The following is a 25,067-nucleotide window of genomic DNA, read 5'->3' as shown; positions in this document are numbered from 1 at the left end:
TCTGCATTTCGGTAATGAGTATAAAAACCCAACCTGACAAACCACCCCCTGATTATTTGCTTTTTCTTTTTTCTCTGCCAACTCACTCAAAAATCTCCAATCACACAATTCAAAATAATTCAATCTTGATTTTGAAGTCAGTGCCAGGTAACCAAAATACATTTTTTTGGTTCATGTCCTCCTTTCAAAAACAGTTCATTCTGATCTACCCAAGTCTGTCTTGCACATGTTACTGGGCAGGTCTTCTAGTCTTGAACAAAATAATTCGGAGGTGGTTTTCAGCCTTGCCCCATACATTCCCAAGCAGCTCTTCCTCCCAGGTGCTAAGGTTTCTGCTGCCCAACTCAATTTGGCTGCTGTGATGGATTTTTTCCACTGCTTTGGAGCACTGCTACTACAAAAAAGTCAGCTGTGCCCCTTGTAAGTTCAAGTATCAGCACGGATCTCTGAAGGTGACTTACGCCAACAAGTGTGTTCTAGAGAGACACTCATTTGGCAGCACTGTGTCACCAATTAGACTGGGAAGTTTTCCCACAGTTTCATACCATTTTCCATATCGCTTTGTGTGCAGTTCACTGCAAAGGTGTCTTCATGCACTGGATATTCTCCGTGTAGTTGCATTGTCCAAATGATTTTTTTACTTGAATGATATATTTCCCCAAAGGAATAAAATAAAAATATACAGTACCACAGTAATTGACAGGATCCAGGACTTTGCTGCATTGTCATGGATTATAACTGTATATTTGTATTCTGTCCAGGTAACTTATTCTATATCAGGGTTTAAAGAAAGGATAGAAAAAAATGAGAGGAAAAAACCATGTAGGTTAACTATTTTTCTGCTTTTCCCTCTTCCCCCTCAAGCCTGAGGAGACTCAATACTATGGTACACACTTGGACTAGGTCACTGTGTGGTAGCAAGTAGGGGCTTGGGGACTTCAAGAGCTGGCTATGAGCTGTGCTGATCCACTCACGTGGTGTATTTGGGATCAGTGCACCTGGTGACTGCCATCTGTTTTGTTTAACTACATAGTAAGAATTGGGTTAAACTGAAGCAAACCAAATCCTAATGGGCATTATGGGTTCTGCCTTTGGTTTGCTTATTTCTTTGCAGTTAGAAGCAAAGTTGAATGAAGCAATTATGTTTAAACAGACAGATTTCTGAAGTACATTTTGGGAGATTTGCAGAAATCTTTTAAGTGTGAATGTAATGTTGTTTACTAAATTCAGGCATGGCTCTGATTTTAAATTTTCCCAAAAGATGGTGGTTAGGTTGTTCATTTTGGTCTGGATTTCATTCAAGTTGAGCATGATTCAAGCTCCTTTTAACGGATCACTCCTTTCTCCTGAATTTCAACAGCAGGCTTTAGAACATCTATCCTGAACCAAACTCACATGAAACACAGCTTAAGGGTGACGAATGTCCTCTAGTAGCAGAGGTGTGGCCATCAAATGCAGTTGTATTTGCACAACACTGGCACTGAAGCTCTGACCTCATGACCAATGTTTTCACACAATGCACTCTCTTCTGACTTCATGTTGAGTGAGGTCTTCAGTTTCTCCAGAAACTGTGAGACTCTATGTTGTATATATACACCAGAGCTGCCTGGAAAGCCTTTGTAATCTAAAAAATGATTGTAATGTTTCCTTCCTTTTATTCTTTCCTTCTTCTTTTTTAAAATGGGATCTTTGAAATTCTTTTTTCAAATTGAAAAAGCTCTTAAATCTGCAAAACCAGAGCTCTTTATTCCCAACCACTTAATGTCATTATACACTAAGCTGTTTTGCACTCTTTTTATTTACTTTTATGTATATTGCTCAGAACCATCAAGTGAGCAGAAGCATAAAGGCTGAGATTTACCTACAAGCAAATATACCAGGAGTACACAACATTGCAGAACTCCTTTTGGGGTGCACGGAGGAAGCACGGCCAGGAGCATGCCATCCCCAACCCCATCCATTCCTCAGTTCCCTACTTGAAATGGCTGCTGGTTGATGTGCCCATTCGTGGGGTTTTGTTGGGAGTTTTTGTCTTGTGTGCTAAAAGCTGGACACAGGGGCCTGACCTCACCTGGGCCATGGAAGAGTCATGGCAGGGGAACAGCTCAGCCCATCAGCACAGAAGCAAACATCTCCATTAGCACATTAACTGCCCTATGAGTCAGGTAGTCCAGCAGCATCCTCTCCCCCTAATTGTTTGTCCTCTGTAATTAATCAAAGGTGAACTGGCAAGTAAACCCCACACTCCCAAGTTTTGAATGCATTCAGCATCCAGAGCTGACAACTCCTCTCCACCAGCTCTCTAATAAATACCATCCACAGAAGTTTTGTGTGTAATTTCTGTGTAGGCTCAGCTCGGGCCGTGCTTGCAATACAGTTTCCAGCTGTTCAGCTCCAATTTGTGCAATGAGCAAAAACCATTTATGAAGCTTCAGCAACAGTTTATAAATAGTCACATGATAAACAGTGGGTTGTGCTGGGTATAAGAAAATTCAGCAGAAACATCACCACAGATAATATTATTGCTTATTAGAAGCTAAAAGGGGCCTCAGAGTGTTTCCCAGAGTTGCAACTTTCTGCAGATCAGTACCCTCCTGTGCAAGTAGGGCTGCAGCTGGGCTTCCCAGTGCCTGGGGTGGCACCAGGGCTGGCGTGGGATATGGAGAAAGGAAAAAAAACCACATCTCATGGCCATGGGGTGTAAGTAACTATGGCAACATGAGGAGCCCCAGTGCACCTACCAAGCACCCTGTACCCCTGCCACTCAGTCACACCCTGGACCCAGAAGTTCGCTCCATGCTGGTTCACCTGAAGAGCAAGCAGCCAGTCCCATGCTGAGCAAATCCTGAGGATCTTTCCTCCTCAGCACCAACAGTTTAAAAGACAATGCATTTAGATAAAAAAATCTCTTTTTTTTTTTGCACAGGCCAGCAAACAGCCATCATCTGCGAACAATGAGAGCCGCCAGGATGGGGGAAGGGAGCCAGCCAAACTGTGAGCACAGTTTTTCCAGAGCTGATGGAAAAAAAGGGAAACATTCCTCAGGAAAATTTTGTCCTGAAAAATACAAACTTCGTTAGCTGTAAATGAATGCTCAGTCTATTGAGATGTGTTCTGTGCCCAGAAAGCAGCATGGCAGGGACAGGTGACCTATTTTCCCTGGAGAGGAGGGAGAGGTTGCTCTCTATCGATCTCACCTTTCCTCTATCAGTTTATATATTAGCTTCTATGGCCTGTGGAGGAAGCAGCCAGTAATGGAGTGAATCACTCACAACAATAAATCATATGACTAATTTAGCTTGTTTTTCTTCTCATGGCTCTTCCATGAACAGATCACCATTTCCCTAAAGTTATTAATTAGTTTTATATATCTTGCAATTTGGGGGTGTTGTTTTCTTTTTCCTCTACATTTTTAACTCCTATAAGTTAGCAAAAGTCTATTAGCTCACTTATGAATGGACAGATGAGTTCCATGAGGCTGTTCCTAGCCCCAGACTGGATGAACTCAACATGGCTGTTGCAGACATTTGCATCAATAAGCAGAGAGAGAACTTGAATTCTGTAAACTGCTAAAGCCATTTAAAAACTCTACTAAAGGCAGCAGAATCCGAAGTTCAGTTTCTGCAGATGCACGTCCTGCAGGGCAGAGTCTTCCAATATCTCTGTAACACAAACACCTACCTACCATATCAGCACAATAGAAAGAAAAACGTAACATTGCTAAGATTAGTGTAAGCATTTTTTGCTGCATATGGATTTTAAAGCCAGAAGGAACCATTAAATCATGTGGTCCCAACCTCCAACATGAGTCAGGCCATAAAATTTCATCCTGTATTGAGCCTAATGACTTGTATTTACACAAAGCATACCTAAATCAATCTATATCATATTCTGGCTAGCATCCATCTCAACAAGTAGTTGGGGTGCTCCTCATATGTGGGATTATTCAGCTTTATCTCTTGCTAAGATGATGGCAAAACCAATGGAGAAAGCTGCAGTGCTGGATTCAGACGAGGTCGGTAGGATTCTCACTCCATGGTCAACATCAGAACGCATTGGGGAAGCCTGGTGTGTGCTCCAGCAGCTGACCTGTGGTATGGATGGAGAGTGTAGAAGGAGAGGAAGCCACAGGGCTGAGAACTGCAGTGGGACTGGTGAGGTCTTCTCTCTCAGGAGGTGCCTGTTCCCCCAGCAGAGCAAACCAGCGGAGCAAAACACTGATGGCTTCAGGCCTCAGCACCTGCCCATATTTCTTTCTACTTGTATGTCCATATTTATGTTTCTTTTGCTTGCTCCACTTGAGAGCACTGCACCCTTTCATGAAGATCTGATGTACGCAAAAGAACAAGCCTGAAAACAAACCGAGGGCAAATGCCGCCCAAACTAAAGCACCACCTGCAGCACAAAAATACCAGGCAACTCCCACGCACCTTTTTCCCCACCCACCACATCAATGGGGAGGCTCAGTGGCAGAGCACAGTGCTCGGTCTGTTAGCAAGCCCCAACACCCAGGCATCAGGCAGAGAAAAGTCCCGACTCCATAGAAAACAGGGAAAAGCTCCCATCCTTGCACTGCAGGAGCTCCAGCTCAAGTGCTTCTCGAGCAGTCGCTGCAAGGAGAACTAAGAAAAGGAACAGTGTCCTGCCATGCCAGATCTCAAGCTAAGCAATATGGATGAGTGAAATGATGCAAGCTAATTGCAAACTGATGCAAGATACAACTGAGTGGTGTGATGCTGCTCTGCATGAAGAGCTGCCCGAGGTGCTCACACCCAGCTCCTGCACAGCCACTGCTCGCTGAGCAAGGGCAGCCCCTCCTAAAAGCTGTTTCCTTTTGTCTGGGCTCAACATGTAATCACTGTGAGAAATGGCTGCAAGAGTCAAACTGATCAGAAGCTGGGCTCCTCCTGCTAAGTTCTGGGAAACTGGCCCATGGCCAGGTAATACTCAAAAGTAGACACGGTCCTTCCTCCTCTCTCATCAAACACCAACAAAGTGTCCAGTGTACTCACCTGACAAAGTGGTTTAATACTGTTACAGCAAGGTCTTGCAGTCTTCTGGGAAGTCTCCTCCTTCCAAACCCTTATCCCAGTCTGCAAACCGAGCTTACATGACAATAGCTGACCTTTCCTACATGAGTGTGAATCAGGGCTCAAAGATGAAACTTAGGTGGAAGCAAAAGAGAATGTAACTCAAAATAAAGGCAGAGGAGGAGATTAAAAGCCACTCTAATTTACACTACTAATTGCAGCAGTATCTCAGATGAGCTAATGGAAACCACATGTAGCTGTGACACCTACAGTGTGACCAGCTGCAGAACAGATTTACCTCTGTGCACCTGAGGGTGCAAATGAGGATGTTTTGGGACAATAGCATACTATTTGTCCTGGGCTGAAATAAGAGGGCTTTTCCTCCTATTTTACTCTAGATTGAAGGAAAAAAAGAGATTACTTATTCCAGAAGGGATCATAAATATATGTATGTGTATGTATATATATACACACACATATATAAAAATATAGGGATATATACAGAGTGAATCCCAAATAACTTTTCATCTTTTTGGTTAGACCTTTTCTTAATTTCCAGCTGTCTTGTGTAGACAAGCCCTAGTGGTAGACCCAAAAAATTCCAGAGGTCAAACCCCACTCCTGGCTCAGTCTTTTCTTGAATCATTTGACCAAAAAGTACACTCGGTTACTCCTTTGTTCCTCCAGTTTCAATCACTTGCAATGTGCTACTTAACCATCCTTTATCTTTTCCTGTTTAAATGCTGTTAAGGGTTTTTTTCCCAACAAATTAAATCATGTGTTTAATTGTTTTCCCCATTCCAGCTTAACTTTTTCCTCTGTTGCTTCTGGGAAACATCCTGTTACGGGAGGATAAATGACACAGTGTGCAGGACCAGATGTGTGCCTTCAACACCAACGGGATGGATGAGCCATGAACAAGCCACCACTGCAGCACAGCAGCAAGCCACAGGAATACCCCAGCTACATGCTTTTATTCCTCAGTAAGTACTAGGTTACCGAAAACGGCTCAGCCTCCAGAGAAAGGGAAGATTTAGGATGAGCACAGGGTTTACAAATTGGTTCTCTGTTTTACCAGAACACTGTCAAGAAGAAAAAGTTAGGAGAAAATGCTAGATTCTGAATTAAAATATGTTTTTTAAGAGTTTTTTCATCACACTTTAATTTTTTTATTTTGGAGTAAGCAGCTGAAAATTACTGCACAACTGTTTAGCCATGTCTAATTTGGTAGTACATTAGACAGACTTTCAGCCTAATACTCTTGAGTCTATTGTAAATACTCGAACATTCCAGTCAACCAGACTGATAAAAACAATTTAACGGGGCTATCGGCAAGAGTGATCTCAGATTTGCTAAAAATCATGTCTATGTTCACGCATGCAAAGCAGCACATTTTCACTTACCAGACTGACTGATTGACTGGTGAAAAATCTTAATGCAAAATAAAGCTACTGATACATACTGAGATTCTGAGACTGTTCTTAGTTAGGTCTTGTGGGTACACAGAGCATCTAAAAAATCTGAAGATACTTTTAAGTGCTCTCAGAAGTTTTTCTTATACCATAATTGAAAAAAAGGGTCAGTAATGGTTACAAGATGAATGCTTCGAAACATCTTTGAAGATACTTTGAAGATAAAAACAAGCTCATATTTTAGGGTGCTTTATGGTGGAAATAGAGTTCTGCGTTATTTGGAATATGCTAGAGTTTAGTGAAAGCTGAAGAAATATTAAGATTGCAGTAGGTTTTTAAAAGTTATATTGAAATGTGTGAAGTCCAGATAGTCACAAGATCTGAGACATGTGGGTATATCCCTTTGAATATCCTTTTGGCAATAAAGAGAGAACTCTTGTCCTGCATTGTATAGATGGAAGTGGTGTTTCTGGTAATGCTTTCATTAGTTTAGGTGACATGACATCATTAGAGCAAAAGATCACAAATTAGTGATCTTCATGCAAAGAATACAAAATTTCATAAAATAACTGCTCAAACACTAATTCACAAGCATTTCTTCCAAGACCAAGCTGCCTATACATTCAGTTAAAACGTAAGTCATGGAGTTATTTACAATACCCCATTCTTGCAAAAACTCCTCAATATCAACACAGCTCTGGCATTAACTTTCTTCATAAAATTAGGGCCATGGAGTGCACTGCTCATTATCCCTGGAAACCATTCCTGCTATGCCTGAGTAGGTGTATTTTGAGAAAATCTACCTGATACTGACCTGGACACTGTTGTCTGTACTGGATTTCTAACTTCAGCACTAGTGTGAAAACCTTGTGAAATGGCCAAAGTTACACACCAAAAGAAGAAAATTAAATTATCCAGTTTACCACTAACATAAATTCAGGATGTCCTGGCTATTCAGTATTCTATACTAAACAGATATCTATCTCAAAGCTGGCTGTAATATGATATGTCAGAGATTTGCTTTTTGAGTTCAGAGAGAGGACAGATTTCATTGCAAATGTCCAGAGATTCAATTTATGGTTTTGCAACCTGACTAACTTGGGCAAATTAGGGGATTGAAATATAATGTATTTTGGTGGCTATAAACTGTCTGGAAGCAAACTCCAAGTGTGGTCAATCATGCTATGAAATCCTCCTGGTGGTCAAAAGTCATCTGTGGTTTGGGTCACCTCCACACTCGCTAGCAGGCATTTTACTACCTGTTCTTCAGTTTATTTGCATCCATAAATTTCACCATGATGGTGAATGTTAGTGTTAGTTTGTTGTTCAGTACCTGGTCTTGTATGTGGGGCAAAGATGAAGCTGTGTCTGTGAAATGGTCTAGTTTTTGCATTTCTTTCAGTCTCTTTATCTTAAACTGATGTTGTTCAAACCCTAGTATGCATTTTTCTTATCAATATAAATGCTGCTGCTAAATAGTAGACAACAAAGATGCATTACACCCTTAGTATTTTTCAGACATGATACTGTGAGAGATGTATACATTACAGAAATTATTAGATGTACCTGATGTCCTCTTGCGTATCTTGCCCTGTGCTTCTCTTTATTTCTGTGTGTCCCAGTGAAAGTTTTCAACTAGTGGGACTCAAGTCTCACACATTTTTTGCCTCTCCAAATTAGGCAGTCAGTACCAGATGGACTCCCATGGGACCTTCTTAGGGCTGGCACATTTGTTCCTCACAGGTCAGCAAACATTCCTGGAGATCTCCTGCACCTACATCTCCTACCTCTGCCAGGGACCAAGGCAGACTGGACATGCTTAAGGGAGTTCATGTTTCAGCTGATTCTCCTGCATTGCCATGAACTACCAGACATAAACCACATGCAGCAGCAGCCCAAGAAGCAGCCCTCAAATAACCTAATGTTACTCAAATAACCCTAACTACAGCACAGCCACTTCAGTCACTACCTCTCAATTGAGATTAATGTGCCTGAGGTATTCTTAAGGAGAGCTCTTTCTACTGCTGAAACTTCTGCTTATTTTGAATCTTTTTTTATCCCAGCATGACTTCTTGGTAGCTTTGTATTTGAGATAGCTACTGTTTTTGCAAAGGTGAAGATGATATTCCCAGCTGACTCTAACCAAAATAATTCAACAGCAGATATGAAGCATTCATCTGACTTTTACTTTGCCTCTGGACATAGAGCTTTATGGTGGTTTAACAGCAACCCCAGAGATCCCACCCTAGGTTTCATCTCCTTCCTTTTGCAAGCCACATCTTGAGGCAAGTGAATAGGCTTAGGGACTGACTGAGCATCTCCTCCATTGTGGCCCATTAATACAGATCAGGACTATTTCTTCTTTGATCTGCTTTGTCTTCCAGCAACCAGATGTAGGCTCCAAAACAGCAAAAAAATGAGCAACGCCACATTTATTCATTTTGCCACGAAGCGTTGTCTTTGGGCAAACCTTTGATTTGTCTATGGGTTCTGAGTCTGGCAAAAGTTTCAGTCCTGGGAATAGGCCTTCTCTGTTTTCCCTTCGCTCTTCAGCATTTATGATTATGTTTTTGCTGTCTGCAAATTTTGAAGTCCCAAAGTCTTTTTTTCCAGTTGACCTGGCTATTTTCTTTCACTTTCTCTGCTAATTGTTTTATGTAATGTTATGACCTATTCTAGTATCCACTTAGATTTCTCCCAAGAAATTGTCTTAGTCAATGAAATTAGTGACCTTAATTAGGCCTTCTAGTTTGGAAGGCATTAGTGACATTGGAACAGGGTGTTTCTGTCTGATTACATTAGTTAGATCAATTTAGAAAGCAAAAGCAAGGTGAAACTAAACTCTGTGCTGGTGGGAGGGAAGCAAGGAATGGAGGATCATCTCTATTTGCCTGATAACATTTCCATTGCTGGGCATGCTGACACACTCTGCTACACGTATCATGCACCAGTAGTGGCTCCACTCTGTAAAGAAACAGCTGTGATGACTTTAGAGATGCCTAATTGATAAAGCACTTTGGGGAATCTATCATCCCATGGAAAGACTCCAGTAAAAGCTCTTCCTTCAACTTGTTAGCTGCAAATGAACCAGTTGCTTTGTTCTTCCTTTCCACTGGCATTGCAAAATCAGATATACTGTTCTTGGGCTGTCACCATCCCTGGTGCATTATTTGGATTTCTCAATAGTACTATGATGCTTTTTGGTGTTTCTGATGCTGCTGTAATTTTGCTAGAGACACAGGTTTCTCCCTCCATCTTATCACATGCACACCCTCTCTTTCTGTATTTGTATTGTGTCTCTATGTCTTTTCAAAGAAAGCCAGCACACTCAATGCAGTAATGCTACGGACTTGAGACAGTCTCTTTAAATATGCTTCAGTCATGTGCTCCTCTTTAAACACTGATTTTCGCCAAGCTTTTTCCTAATTTTAATAAACATGAACTACTTAGTTCTGAAACAGCTTCCTGATTTGTGAACTGTTCTCAGTGACATGAAATTTATCCAAACAACCAGTTACAAATTATTCCATCCTCCCTGCTCACTGTATGCTCTTTTAGCCAGAGATCTCTCCTGAACAATCTTTTGGTGATTTCAGTCTGTATGGTACAGCACACATCACCATGATGAACTGCTCACAGCACATCCATCCCCTGGGCTCATGCCCCAGCTGGCCTTGTGTGGTAAGTGATGGAACTACACAGGCATCCTCACTACTGGCCCCAAGGGATGGTTCACCAGGAGGAGACAGGGACCCTCTTTGCCACATCATCAATATGTACAACGTAGGTGAGCTTCTTCAAGCAGCCTAAGGACGGGCTAAGAGAGAACTGAGCTTGGGAGTCCATGCCTTCCCAGCTGCATCCTTCCTACCTGCCCATCTCCTCGCTCGCACCACTCGTGGCTGGACAAACCCAGCAGCAGCACAGCTGGTGGTCACTTCCCAGTCACTCACAGTGGTAGGCACAACCAGTATACGTCTGGAGCATGGTGCCCAAAATGCTCAGAGGATCTGGGAAGCAGAAGTCAGGGTATCCTGAACCTTTGTACTGCTTGCCAAATGCACAATCTGGGTGCTGTGGTTGCATTCATGTAAATCAGGCTAAAAGGATATTTTCACATCACTCTGTACACAGGGAAGTAAGAATAGAAATTCAGGCCTTTTTTTTTTTTACTGTAAATATGCCTAGAAAATAAAAGCCAGGCATCATATATTTGAAGAGGGTAGAAGGACCACACTACACGTTACTGTACCAGGGACGCTCATAAGTGCTTTGAAATTCTTAAACAACCTGGCATGGTTTATTTTGAGAATTGAAAGCTCTACTATCCAGAGATCACTCTTTTCCCTTCTCTAAGAGGATTTCTAAAAAAAAAAAAAACCTTGCCAAAAGCAGCTGTCGGCTAATGTAACACACAGCATCAGTGTGAGAATGGATCCCTGAGTCCTGGCAAAACCACAGTCCTTGTCAGGGACCTTGAATGAAACTGTCCCAGGGAATCTGCAGAGCAAGGCTGCATATTTAGGAAGCTCAAAAGAGAGTCAAAACAAAACCGAGTGGAACAGGAAAAGCAGCACAGACATGTCAAAGGGCTGCCCACATGGCTCAACCAGAGGCCGACCCAAAGCTACTGCCACACAATTGCTTGTGAAGCTCACAAAGGAGCCAGATGCTCCTGTCAAAATTATACCTTCAACAAATCTACATGGGAAACCTGCCACCATCCTGCCTAAAAGGAAGAGAATTGATACCATTTTCTTAACTAAAATAATATCTTTTCAGTGAATTAGCTGAAGAAAGAACAAGCACTGTTTGTTTTGGACAAGTATATTTCCAAGCATGTCATTCCCACAAAAGATCTTTCTTTTGCTCTACTTTCATGTGACCCTGAAAGCAAATATCTGGTGGATATGATCGGGCTAGCTCCACAACTCCAAACAAGAAGAGTGAGCTGGTAGCAAGTGGGGTTCTTCCGTTACTCTGAGCTAATAGATATTAGGAAGAAAAATGCAATTCTTGTCTTGGCTGGCTTTGAGACGTACTTAACATTTCATTCACAACATACTGCTTGTAACCACAAAGCTCAACAAGGCAGTGCATATCATTGGCCTGTTTCAGAGACAAGAGGAAGACGCGTTGCCTGAGGTCTGACCGCATGTCACAGCAACAGGGGCACTGACAGTGAATCTCAGCCACTGGGCCTCATCACCCCAGTCTTTCCCATGGTGTTTTAAACATTGATCAAAATTTAAGTTAGTAGAAGGCGTGCCTGAGTCAGCTCATGATCTCACAGTTTGTCCTAGTTCTCAGATTAATTGTTCTAATTAGCTACTCCACAGGCAAGTATATATTGACTCTTTCTTTATCTCAGGCTTGGGGCCAAGCATGATTCAGAAAAACAGTCAGCTGTGACTTCGTCCCAGAATATGCCACACATCTAAACTGTAAATATTGCAGCTTATCTCTCAGTTCAGAACACGGGTAAGCGAACTCACCTAGTGTGACTGGGTGGTTTCCTTCTCCTTTGTTTTTAATTTCAGAAGAGGGACATCTTAATAAAGCTTGCAAAATCCCACGAACCACAGCATTCAGAGCTGCATTTCTGCAACCATGTTGGGTCTGTTCAATTCTGGGTGCTAGAAGAGGAGGAGACATTGCCAACCTTTCAGCCTCATCTTCTTGGAGACAGGAAAGCCAAATAAGCTCAAAACTAGTCTAGGAAATTTGGCGGGGCAAAATGTTTGAAATCAAAACTCAGATTTGTACACTGTACTTCACAACATATAAAAGGGGATTTTTGGCACAACCTCATCTCAACTCTTCTTTATATTTTAAAGTATTTTTCAAAATGAAAACATTTAGCATGGGGAAAACTTGACAGTCAGTAAGTACAGTACCTGCTGCACAGAGTGTGCTTTATGTATTACCTATCGATTAGATTGTGTGGGCAGTGCACCTACCTCATCTCTGTTAATAAAGTGCAGATAGTTTAACAGGTAACTAATAACTGAGCTTTGCTATGTGGTCTAACAATTCCCCTCACTCAGTCGTGTTCATAACCTCTCGTGCTGCTACAGAGCTGCACTTTGCCTTCCAGTGGCTTTTGCCCTCGCAAATTGCCCTCCAACAATTCTCTGTATGGGAAAGAGACATTAACTGCCAAGTCTGGAAATAACTACATGAAATATTAATTGTCTGTCTCGACAAAACTGTAAATGCTTGATGAAGAAATAAAAACATTTTGTTGATAAACATAGATGATGCAAAAAATCACAAAACTGCGGAAGAGCAAAACAAACTATGCATATTAATTCATAATTGCTGTTAACATATAGCTCATGTTTGACTGGGTTTTTTGACCTCTTTTATTCATGCTGTAGAGGTTTCTTGAGGTGGCAATAGAGATTCTGATATTTTAGAAATTAAATTAATAAAAATAATAAATAAAGTGTTTGAACTTGAGTAGAAACATTTAAGCAGCCAAATATGACCTCGAGTTATCATTATCTTGTAAATTATGAACACCTGAAAAAAATTAACCTGTAAATTTAGATGGAAATTTTAGGGGGGAAATCTCTTACATCTTTTCATTCAACATAGCTGAACTAGGTGCCTTCTAATAATTTCAAAGACTATCTCTGGAGCTCTTGTGGACTGAAATTGCCCACTCTCAGTTGGTCATTGAATTTTTAAAAATTTTTATTTTTAAAAAAGTGATGGAGAAATAGACGTGGAAAGATATTGAGCAGCAAAACAAGTGTATGGGTGTTTGTAAGAACAAAAAGATTTCTGTCAAACTTCATATGTGTAGGGAAGGACTTCTGTTAATTATAAACAAATCCAGAAAATTGCAGCTGAACTGGCAAGAGTCTTGCAAATGCTTTTCATTTCAAAATTTGTTGATAATTAAAACACAACAGCAATTCAGTTAATCTTGTAAGGGAAAGACAGACAAACAGTATAACTTTTGGATGTTGAATAGATAGGTAGATCACCTAAAAATGAGAAAGTTATTCCTAGAGGGGCTAAAGAGGAGTAGATTAGAACTGAAATATTTCAGCAGAAGCTAAGTATGTCCTTGACAAAAACATTTTTCTAATATTAACTCTATACTGTCCAAACATATTCTTTCAAAATCTACACAATTCATTTGTCAGAATAAGGCCTTCAAAATCATTTGTGCAAGACTGATGTAAAGGTATCTGGGCAAAAGTGTACCACTCCGTGACTTTAACTTTTATCCGTAGCTCCCATCTATGCTACCTCTGTCTTATTTAGTAGTTGCAAATTATTTTTGTAGAGAAAGCACATCACAAGTGATCCTTCACAGAAAATGCAAAGAGAAGATGTTATAGACAGCTTTTTATTTGTTTTTGTCTGCTTGGTCCTTTTTTTATCTGCTGTAGCAGTGTACATGTGCCTGTGCACATGGATGTTTGCAGGCATGGCAGTGCATGTGAGACATAAGACATTCCAAGGCCAGTTGGGAACGAAGCCGGTGGCAGGAACAGCCATGGTACCACTGCCCATTTCACAAGTGGGGCATTGCTCTCTTCTTCTGCTCCACAGTCATTATTTATCTACATCCCACACAGTAGCGCAAGTTTATGTATTCTTATAGACTTCTTTGCAACTTGTGTGTTAACTTAGCATTTTATTGATCATTTGGGAGCAGAATGAATGCTAATCATTAAGTTTTATATGAATGTTTCTATCACATGAAGCCTTATAGCACATATGCTGAGTTAAGGGAGGTTGCCTATGTAAATGAAAGGTAATTCCACATTAAAAAGGCATTTTCTGGAGCATCTTTATTCAGTTACATTTCAGCTGATCTAAAGGGCTCCTATCAGCACTAACACAGAGGGGTAAGGCTTAGGAATGTAAGTGCAGATAATAGTTTGCTAGGCCAGGATACTATTTCTCTGCCATGGATTTCAGAAGGACTTACTGTACATACTGGTTCTGGCATTTGAAATTCCAGACTTAGCTGGGGGATGGGAAGAGATGGAGGAAAAAGAGGATTTGATGCGAACAAAACATTTTATGTGAAAGGCAGATTCCTTTTTGTTTCCGTGTGCCATACAGTCAGCATTTTTTGAGTCTTTACTGGTGCTCTCACACAAGCAAAGTGACTCTTGAAAAATGCACCATTACAACTTAATATATCCAGTATGTAATTTGTACTTAACAGAAAGATATTTAGGACCATTTGCCTCAGCCGTGAGACTTTCAGCTGCACAGTGGGAGGTAGTGCTTCAATGAAACCTTTGTTTTTAATCTTCTGATACAGTCACTAAGGCAGTTGGCTGGCTTTAAAGTTATACCAGTCTCCTTTTTAATCTGGGGTTTGCAAGCAGTAGTTAGTTTGGGGCATCCACTAAAGCATATCATTTCATGGGCAGAAATACCACTCTTTTTTTCCTCTGTTCGGTAGGATGCACCAAAATCGGTGTCTAAAAAAGAAGAAGGAAAATGAAGAAGAAAGTTGCCCGGGGAGCACACATATTCCTGGGGATGCTGTCCCAGCCGGCACATACAGTGCAGAGCAGTTCAGTCATGTTTACTTTGTTTCCTCCTCTTCCTAAAATTAGATTATGTTTCCCCGAGCGAGCACAATGGTGCCAAAGTCGGACAGCCCTGGGTCTGAATCACTTCAAAGCAGCCCCCTGTTTTCAGCCAATGTCACCCGTCTGCTGCAGCCCTGCGGAAAGCACATTGCTCTGCATAGCAAGTTGGGTGGCAGCAGGTCCATAATATAAAACTGTTGCCTAGTGTTCCTCTAAGCTCTGCCCTCCTCTGAAAAAAAAAATCCCTCATAATTCAGGCAACAGCTGGAAAGCTTAGCTTAATGGTCTGTGCTTAAATGTGGAAGGTCACAGGGTGCTGATCTAAGGAGCGGAGAAGTCTTGCTCAGCCGACTGTTGACACTTAGTAAACGGAGGAGGAGGGGACTGTGTGTGCATCTGAGAAAGCCATACCCCCGCCAGCAAAGAATAGGAAGCAACTTCTATTCAAGATTTGCAGGGGTCCTGGACCCAGTAGGGAAAAGCAACAAGGCCCTTCACTGCCTCTAAGTTACCTTGTATTATAACAGGATTAAAGTACATTTAGCTTCTCTATTAGCATACTTTAGCCCCATTTAGGCTTACTTGATGTTTCCGATGGCCTTTGATCAGCCTTGCATGGTGCTGGTCAGCTTCAGGACACAGCAGTCAAAAAGCGAGACTGTGAAATTATCCTGATGTTGAATCTCACAGGAGATATTTCTGGCTGTTTTCATTCACTCACCCCCAATATTCCAGTTTCTTTCTCTCTCTCCCCCCCTCCCTCCTCACTCAAGAAAATAATTTACTCATTGTTAAAAAAAAAAGGGGGGGGCGGAGGAAGAAAGAGAGAGATATTAAAAGAAAAAGGTAGCTTAGTGACCAGTAATAATTAGCTCCTTGTTTGAAATGAGTGCTGGCTTGTGTGCCAGTGCTGAAGCATCTATGAAAAATACTATAATTTCTACAGTGTCTGGTTTTTTATTGCTTACATTTGCATATAAATTAAATCCATATTGTAGCTTTAAGGCAAGCTAGGCTTAGAATGCCGTACAGCTCAGGGTCCTATTGTTTTACATCTACTCTCTATACTGTGGTTAAATGAAAAGGGAGGAGAAAGTAAAGGAGGGAGAAAGTCAGCTTTGTAGCGTTTTTAATTGCTTCTCTGCCAATTATGGCCAAATTAATATTTAAACTTTCTAGTGCTTTGAGAAAAATTGTTTACAGAATCCACTTCTTGATGTTCAGTGCCCCCTGTGCCTACAGCAATATCTATATTGGAATCTTTTGTCAAAGAAAATGAAAAATAATTAAAGATAAATACTGTTCTCTTTTAAAATATTTCATGGAAACAAATGCTGTTAATTGAACCGTAAATATTTCAAATATAAGAGTGATCCTTATTCCCAACAGCAGCCTGAAAAGCCATTAGCAGACAACATTTTTTCACCTGATACTGTTTATGTGCACGAAAAGATCCTGTATGGTTTACTTAGCTCGATCTTATTTTTGTCTTCCTCCTTTGCTTTGCGCTGCCGTCTCTGCCTGACCGACTTAGGTTGGCCGCTCTGAGTTCCCGTTTCAGCGCGGCTCAGAAATCCACAGGCTGCTAATGCTAACACATCAGGGCAGAGCCTGGGAAGACAAGAGACATTTGCAAAGATGAGTAACAAGAAGCAAATGGCGCCTCAAAGTCTCCCTTCAAAAATTCTTTAATGAGATACAGTGCATATTTTTTTTTCATTCTTTTCTTGGTCTAATGCCTAGTATGTACCAACCACTGGGCCACATTTTTAGGAAACATCTAAATCAAAAGTCAGAAGATTACATAGGGACATAAGAAAATCTTAAGATGGCAGGAGGCCAGGAAGCCCAGCTAGGCCTATCCTTTCCTCCAGTTAACAGTTGTCCTCCATAATATACTCTTTTTCTCCCGCTCTCTCTCCATATGCTTCTTGCTCTATTTGAAATCTGGTCAGATCGGTCGCTTCTAGAGCAGCATCTGGTAGCTTATAATATATACCCTCTGGAAAAAAAAATGTATTACATTTGTACAGTGCAAGACCTCGCTGGAGCCGTGTCCCTCATCCTCATATTTGACATTAGCTCTAATAACTGCAGCACTGCTCCCTGCGGTTCCCCCCAGAGCCCTCTGCAGCTCAGCGAGGTCCCCTCTTAATCTTTTCTCTTTGCGAGGGATACAGACCTAGTTTCACTAACCATTTTGGAGCCTCCAATCTCGAAGTCATTATGGGACTTTGTTGTACTATTTCCATTTCTGCAATATTCCTTCTGTAATTAGGTAATCAAGACTGTGCATCTTTCCCATGTGGCCTTTTGAGATCCATTTTATTTATCAGTTTATTTATCCCTTACTACACATTTTAAAAACTACGGGTGCAATACCATCAGCTAGGCACATTGCTAGTCCTTACACTGTCTGGTTGCTATCGTAATTTCCTTTTTCCTCTTGCCCGTCACCCATTTGCTTCTTCTGCCTGAATTTTGCAGCTGTTCATATTAATAAAGGATGTTACAAGTGCTTGTATGCATGGTGAATTTTATGGATAGTCTCCTATGGACACCAATGGCAGCAACTGATGTGGGTGAACGTGTTGGTGGGACTGGTTTAATGTAAGTCCTTCTGGACTCAGATAGTCCCTGATCATGGGGTTAGATGATACCTCATCCAGAGAAGTCCTGCCCTGTTTGTGCCTGTCAGCAACACCAGGCTGGAAATTAAACACACTGCTGTACAGCTGATTTCACACGCAAAAGGACAGAGCTTGCCAAGTCTGCCTTAACACCATAAAGATTCTTCCCAAGGCAATTGACTATAGCCTGGACTGTGCTGCAACAATAAAAGTCTCACTTCTTATTTCCATCACAGTAAAATAATTGCCTTTGATTTGCAGATACCCATCTCTATGTCCTGGTCTTTCTTATCAAGTATAAAACAACACTTACACTCTTTCCTTCATTACTTTTTGGATAGCTGAGACATAGTTCCATTCATTTCCACACCTATCATAATCTTATACCTACCCTCACCTTGTTTTCTGTAGCCTCTGTCCATTGGTGGGTGAGCCTCCTTTACTTCAGAGCTTTGGGTTAAGCTCAAGCTGTAGTTTGATTGCAAACTTCTTCACTATGCCTTTCCTTTCTGCTGCTCAAGATTGTCACTGTGAAAAACACCAAGTTCTGGTCCAGAGGTGTCTGCATGGTTCCTGGTAACACCTGTTGAGATAACATTTTAGCACTGATCATTTTGGGCCACCCTCAGCCCTCAGGGAACCCATGGGGGCATAGCCTTGGGATAAATGGAGACTGAAAATCTACAAAGGTCCTTCTGCTGTAGGCTGTGATGCGTTTTACTGACAAGACTCACAAGAACTTGGGGATTAGTAAGAAAATACATTCAGTGCCATTTTGCAGGTAGAGGAAAGCAAGAGAGACCTCCCACTCATGAGGGTCTCTATTCCCCAGGGCCCAAGGAACAGAGGATAACCCCGCACTTCACCTGTGGCAACAGCTTTATCACATTCCACTTAGTCCAGGAGGGGATTTCTTATGGTGGAAAAATGTCCCCAAAATCAGACTGTCTGAGCACTTTAGTTTTTCAGACCTGATTGTAGAAAGGTTTTTTTCTTTGCCACCCAGTGACTGCCTGTTACAGGGTTAATTCTACAATCCTGTATTCTATACTAAGGGACCTTGTGAGACAGCACCACCAAGCTTTAAGACCATACAGATACTGTAGCTCCAGATTTAAGAGTTAATCTATCTTTTTCCCATATCACCCTACCAGTTATTTGTTTATTCCTGGTCTTATACTTGATGTAATATCCACCCTATCAATGCAAAGGTGACTGAAAATGGCATTTATTAAGCTTTTTTGCATGTGTGTGTATTGATGCCCTTTTTAAATGTTATCATTTTAAGCCTTTCTCTCCCTGTTTCCAAAGAGGGATAGTGAATAAGAGAACAAGAAGCGTTGACAACACCGGCCAAGGCTTCGACCATAACTAGACTATTTTGAGGCTTAAAAAAGTTTAGTTCCTTGTTTGCCATTACCTTTGCTCCTTTGGTGTTTCCTGCTCCTGCTTACGGTGGGCTGAATCAGATCACAGGTGCCCCATATTCTGCAATATTTTCAAAAGAGGATCCACTCAAAACTGCACACTCTTGTGAAATTTTCAGTCTCCACTTACTGACCCACGATATTAAAAGAACTCAGACAACTGCATTTTATAAGGGCAAAATAAATTGAGCCCAGACTTCGCAGCATTTTATATCCCCCTATGAGTGGCTTCAGTGTTTGTTAGTCCTTCAAATTTTAGCTTTGTGTGTGTTACAAACCCCATCTTCTGGCAGTTTATCAGGTGTCTCCAGTATGAGTTTCAAAATAGATTTTAAATACTGCTCTCTCACCTTGTAGCTGCAGTCATTTCCAAATGTATTGAACAGCTTTTCTGCTCTTCAGCCATCAAAGATTATACACCGAAAATAAATTACTCAGCCGGGTGCGTTGTTTCTAGGCAAACACAGGCAGTGGCAGTACCAGCAGTCCCTGTGTTTAAAAGCATGTAAAACACTTTCTCTTTTTCTGTGCTCTACATTTTGGCTCAGATAAATCCTCTGCACAAATGAGGATGTTGGCAAAGATGTCCTAAAGTGCCAGGGCTGTCAGCCCAGTCTCTCACCCTTTGTGCTGGGGATGAAACCCCTGGCATAGGAGAAAGAGCCCTGTAGGAGTAGGATGTTCCAGAGGACATGGAGAGCACCTGGCTGCCACCTCAGGCAGAGGAACTGTCCCCATTTCATTTCCCTCTGCTCTTGGAGACCACTGGGCTTTGTGCACTCTCCAGGTTTAATCTCGATCCTCACAGAAAACAGTCCACAAAATTTCGAGTGATCTTTTACCAATCACTACAACTTGAATTCTTTTTTCTCTTTTTTCTCCTCCAAGAAAAATAATTGATGCTTAGCAGTATCAATTAATATTCCAGCAGTATCAATTAAGATTTCCAGCATCAGGCAGCTTCCTGAGGTTTCCCTTCATTTTAATTTTCCATTTTGTAATTTCTCATCACAAGAACCACGTTGTCCACTGCCTTAGTGTATCACACTGCTGTCCTTCAATGACAACAGATTTCCTCTGAATTGCTGAATTCCACAAGACTATTCACAAACCAAGAACCAAACTAGAAACCAGGCCAGAGGTTGTTTTATTGATATCTTTCCTTTCCATAACCCACACTTCCTAGGAGTTTCCATTCAAAACTCACATAATTTTGTACTAACACTGAAAACAATGTAGTCAAGAGCTGAAATTTGGCTGGGACAGAAGCAACAACAGTTCATAAATACTGCATCAGTTTGTTGAGGGCAAAAACTTGTATCCTAATTAACATAAACAGTCACAAAATATCTCAGATATCTTTAACAATCAAAATGTTGAGCTCCAGGTCTGCAAGAGTTTTTTCACAGAGAACAGAGAAAGAGGTACAACTACATTTTCCTCATCCTCATGAGTTGAAGCACCTTTTGAAATTATTTCTTTCCTGAGGAGCTCAGAAGACAAGTTTAGGTATGTCCCTAACTTTTAGCTACAGCCAGTATCTTGCTATGGACAACTGACAAATAATCCATAATTCAAACATGTTTCCACAATTTGTCTAACCATTTTGACAGAATGAATTGAAGGGGGAAAAAATCTGCTTGCAGGCAAACTGCAAACATAAAAGATGACTACATTTCTTTAATTAAAAACTCAGTGTAAATACTGCTCTTGTTGATATAAAGTACATTTGTGAAGCAGAAGTAGTTTAAATCAAAACTTACATATAATAAATACAGGGACAGGTTTCTCACTGTGCATATGATGCCTTTATTATCACTAAATACAAATCTGATTTATTCATCTTTTAATAGTAAGGATTGGAGAATTGTTGTCTTCTTTTTATTTTAACGTGCCCTCCAAGTCAAGAAACAGGCTTTTCCTTCTCCTGTTTTGTTTTACTTTCTGGATATTTCACGAGTCCTTTGAATATTCTTGATTCTGCCTGATACACAAGACAACATCCTGGGGTAAAAGTGGGAGAGATGTCACATGCTCATTTACTCTTGTTCTTTCCTGATCCCCCATCACTTTATCATCTCCAGCAGATCAGAAGAACAGACTGTCTGACATGACATGCTACACCTTCCCTGATAGGTCAGGTATAGCAATAAGGGAACTCTTTTTCTTCAGAGAAAGTTTCCTATTTGTAAGTGTTCCCTACATTTCTTGAGGACACAAACCCTTTTTCCAGGTCTCTCATGTCAGCACTGATCAGTGTTAACTCAGCTTCTTGGAGAAGGGTCAAAACACTTTCAGAGAAAGAAATGCCAGTATGGCTGGATAATTTGCAATTTTCTAGTCCTTGCCTCTGCAGTTCAATGTAAGCAGATACTCAGTATTGCATTGCTGTCATGCAAATACCTTAACTTGTCTTAAATTTAGAGCAAAGGGACCCACTAAAGGTTTGTGGCTTCAGCATTAAGTATCAGTTTGTTCTGGTTAATATGAATACTAGAGATGTAAGGAGAAAAATCCCTTGAAATAAGGAGTGTCCCAAGGGATATCTCAAAAAATAGATGCTGCCATTTTTATTAGCAAAGTACAGAAGAAAAGGGAGAAAAATAAGAGAGGATTGAGAAATTCGCTAAGAGAGTTCTAATCTTAAATTACAGAGCTGAGTTTAGGATATTTTGAAATCTTACATGGCAGAACAATTTCACTTTCCCACACTAATGGCTGTCTCTATCTGTCAGCTCAGAGTTCAATCACATATTCACAATAAAGTGTGGGTCAAGTCCTCGTATGTCTCTGTCTTATGGTCTTATTCTTGGCTGACAAGTGCTACATCTAAATCAGTGTATGGCATTAAGTTATAGCCTGAAAGCAGACTGGAGAGGTAAGACCAGTACAGGTGAGAAATGCTTCTTGTTCCCCCTAGCCCTCAACCTCGCTCAGACCACTGATACTCAGTCACAACTTCCAACATCACTTACCTGATCGTAATTCTACAGGTGAAAGCGTAGCTCAATAGTAATACTGTAAGGGGCTTATTTGGGCAAGTTCCTATCATCTGGTCTGAGTCAAAAGATTACACACCAGTAATAGAAATTTATTCAGAGCAAAGATACCCTGACATAATAAGACCATCTTGCTTCATGTAATTATAATTCATGCATCCAGAGACAGCTGTCCATCAGATATATTGTATTAGCTGGCTTTGATTTCTATAATGAGTTTTATTAGTATAATTATGAGGAAGAAGAGTGGCATATAAAGAAGTTATGAATAAGTTATTTTGTGTGCACAACCAACATTTGGGATCTTCTAAGTCTTGAGGAGAAGTCAAAGTCTGAATGGATACAGACACTGAAATACTCCCAAAACATGATCCATGAAGACCTATTTCGTAATACACAGCATCAACACTACCCATTGTTTTGTTTCACAGACATGAAATCATTCAATTTATGTAAACAAGAAATCTAAAGGGGTTTGAAAAAAAATTGTAAACAACAACATCGTTTTAATTTTTCTTTGACGTTAAATTGATGTGGTATGAAAGGATCCTTCTTCAAATATGAGAACTGGTACTGTTTGTCCTTTTTTCCCACATATGAGAACATTCAGGCTATACCAGACAAGATACACTGAATTTGGAGAGTTGCAAGAGAGGACAGTTGATTCTTCCAGTAAAAAGGGTGGAAAGTGACGGAAATGTGGGACCAAAGTGAAAGCCACTTTTATGAAGACTAAGAGAAAATAACAACAGGAATTGATGGAGTGAAATGATGCAGAGCAAAGTAAAAGGGAACAAGCATTGCCTCAGCAGCTCTGGAGACATAACATTGGAGAAAATTTTCTGTAAGTCCAATACGTAAACATAGAAGTCATTACAAAGTCTATTTGAAGCCTGAAGTGAGACAGCTGATCTTGAAAATGTTTCTTCTTTAACAGGACAGCCTCGGGACTACACCCACCGATATCTGTAACTCTACCTATTCCTCCTCAAAGGTTTCACAGCACTGCCTTCTGCAAAGATAAGCTGTCCATCCTTCTGTCCCCCAGGTCTTCAAGCTGTGTGCAGACCATCCCTATCACACTGGTAGATTGGGAGACTCCAGATAGCTGAAGGCAGATGCTTTAAGGTCTAGGAGAAATTTAACTCCTATGCCAACATTTCCTGGTAAAGAGCGTCCTATTACCCAATTGTAACCTCATTAAAGCAGTTTGACCAAATACTTCAGGTTTCCTCAGCTACCAGACAAAAGACCAGATCTCTTGTGTAGCTAAAGACTGGACCACACACCGCCATCCTTCAGCTTTTCAAATTGCACCACCGACAGCCAGTGCAGCACTTTCTGCATGAAATGTTAACAACCAGGCCAGCACATCACACGCTCTTCACAAACTCTGGATAGATAAAAGAGTGATTGTCATAAAAAGTCTGGGTTAAGGGGAACAATATATGAGCAATCAAGGTGAGGTCTGATAAATGACAGGTTCTATAGCAAAGGAAAAGGATGCAGCACGCTTGCCATGCACAAGTAACAAGAACAACTGGATACTGCAAAAGCCCAAAATCTCTTCAGTGTCCCCTAGATAGTCCCACCTAAGCAAGGAAAGAGACCAGGTAAAAATCCTCAATTAAGCTGCAAAACTGGCCAACCTCTCCTGGGTCTACCCTCACTGACAAGTCCATCAACCACCCCTTCTACCTGTGTCTACATATTCAACATCATGTTTCGCTGCCATAAGCTGATCACATTCACTGTGGTGATAGCTGAGGGTGGGATGTCCAGTCTGACATTAGCTCAGAAGAGACTTCGGCCTTGCTGGCCAAAAATGCCATATTGACCAAAGAGTTCAGCACACAAGAGCAGCTTGACGTCACCACTCAAGTTCACCTACTCTCTAGCTGCCAGGTTAAACTGTCAGTGTCAGAAAGAAACCAGACAGAGTCAAAAGCTATCCAATTATTTTGCTACAATCTTCTCAAAAGTCTTCCTTAAAGCTGAGTTTTCAAGGAGTCAAGAAAAGTTGGTTAGAAAGACTTTAACAACTGCTTCTTTCAAAGAAGAACTGAAGTTGCTGGCAAGTTTTGAGTCCTGCATGATACCTGCACAGAGCTCAGAGGAGGCACAGCCTCAGTGTCCCAAGTATTGCCTGACCTGCAATACCTACAGTCTGAAATGGCAGTAAAGATTGCATTTGATCATCAAGAACTCATTCCACCTCCAGAAAGAAAGCAAAAACCAGTGTGGTGTTGAATGATTCTGTCAGGACAGTAATTGGAAAAATCCCCACAGTAAGAAAAGCTCAACTGTCACCGTGTGGGAAGAGCCTTGATGAGCCAGGTTGTTTACTGCTCACAACCGTTGAGCTATTCACGACTCCGCTGACACTGTGGTGAAGGGCACGGCAGCCGCTCTTGGCCTCGTTCCTAAGCACAACATATTGTTTCCAGAGTCCTTTGTGCTACTATCACTCCAATTAGGAGCTAGAGTGCCTTCACAAATGTTCTGTCCTCCCACTTTGTCAGACAGAGATGATCTGAATGCCATAAAAAGCTTTGAGAAGGGGAAAATCACAGAAGAGTGCATTTAGGGATCATAATGGCAATGAGTGGCAAGAACAGATGATTACAGAACTTCATAAATTTTAATCAAAATATCAAAAGAGTGTACTGTCAGTGCAAAGATATCCTTCTCCTAATGGGACAACCAACTAAAGCAGTAGCTTTATAACATCCTTTGATGCCCTAGGACAGCGGGACCCCCGGAGCTGACTGTTGTGTCCACAATAACTCATTAGTATTGAAATTCCTAATTCCCTTTATTGGATCTGAGTTTTGGCTTCTAAGATCTGACCCCTGAAGCGCCAGAAACTTCAGACTGCTTTTTGCTACACACTTCCTCACATTGGGCACTTAACTCCACACTTTTACAAATACCACGTGCCTTTGCCACAGTGAAGGGAAAGGAATAACCCTCTATCTCTTAGCAACATACTCTTGGTA

The 25,067-nt window shown here is 41.1% G+C and overlaps 1 long non-coding RNA gene across 1 annotated transcript in view; it reads left to right on the top strand.

The window, feature by feature from the left end:
• The window catches only part of LOC116789825, a 28,742-nt gene extending 5,539 nt beyond the window's left edge, over window positions 1-23,203 (top strand). Inside the window, exons 2-3 of the long non-coding RNA XR_004358168.1 lie at window positions 5,835-6,013; window positions 23,117-23,203. This is a non-coding gene — a long non-coding RNA (uncharacterized LOC116789825). The remainder of the gene's footprint in view (window positions 1-5,834; window positions 6,014-23,116) is intronic.
• Window positions 23,204-25,067: the final 1,864 nt, after the last annotated feature.

This window comes from Chiroxiphia lanceolata, chromosome 7, assembly GCF_009829145.1.
Source record: "Chiroxiphia lanceolata isolate bChiLan1 chromosome 7, bChiLan1.pri, whole genome shotgun sequence".
Classification (NCBI taxonomy): domain Eukaryota; kingdom Metazoa; phylum Chordata; class Aves; order Passeriformes; family Pipridae; genus Chiroxiphia; species Chiroxiphia lanceolata.
The sequence above is the reverse complement of the archived record's forward strand: the minus strand, read 5'-3'. Positions and strand labels throughout refer to the sequence as shown.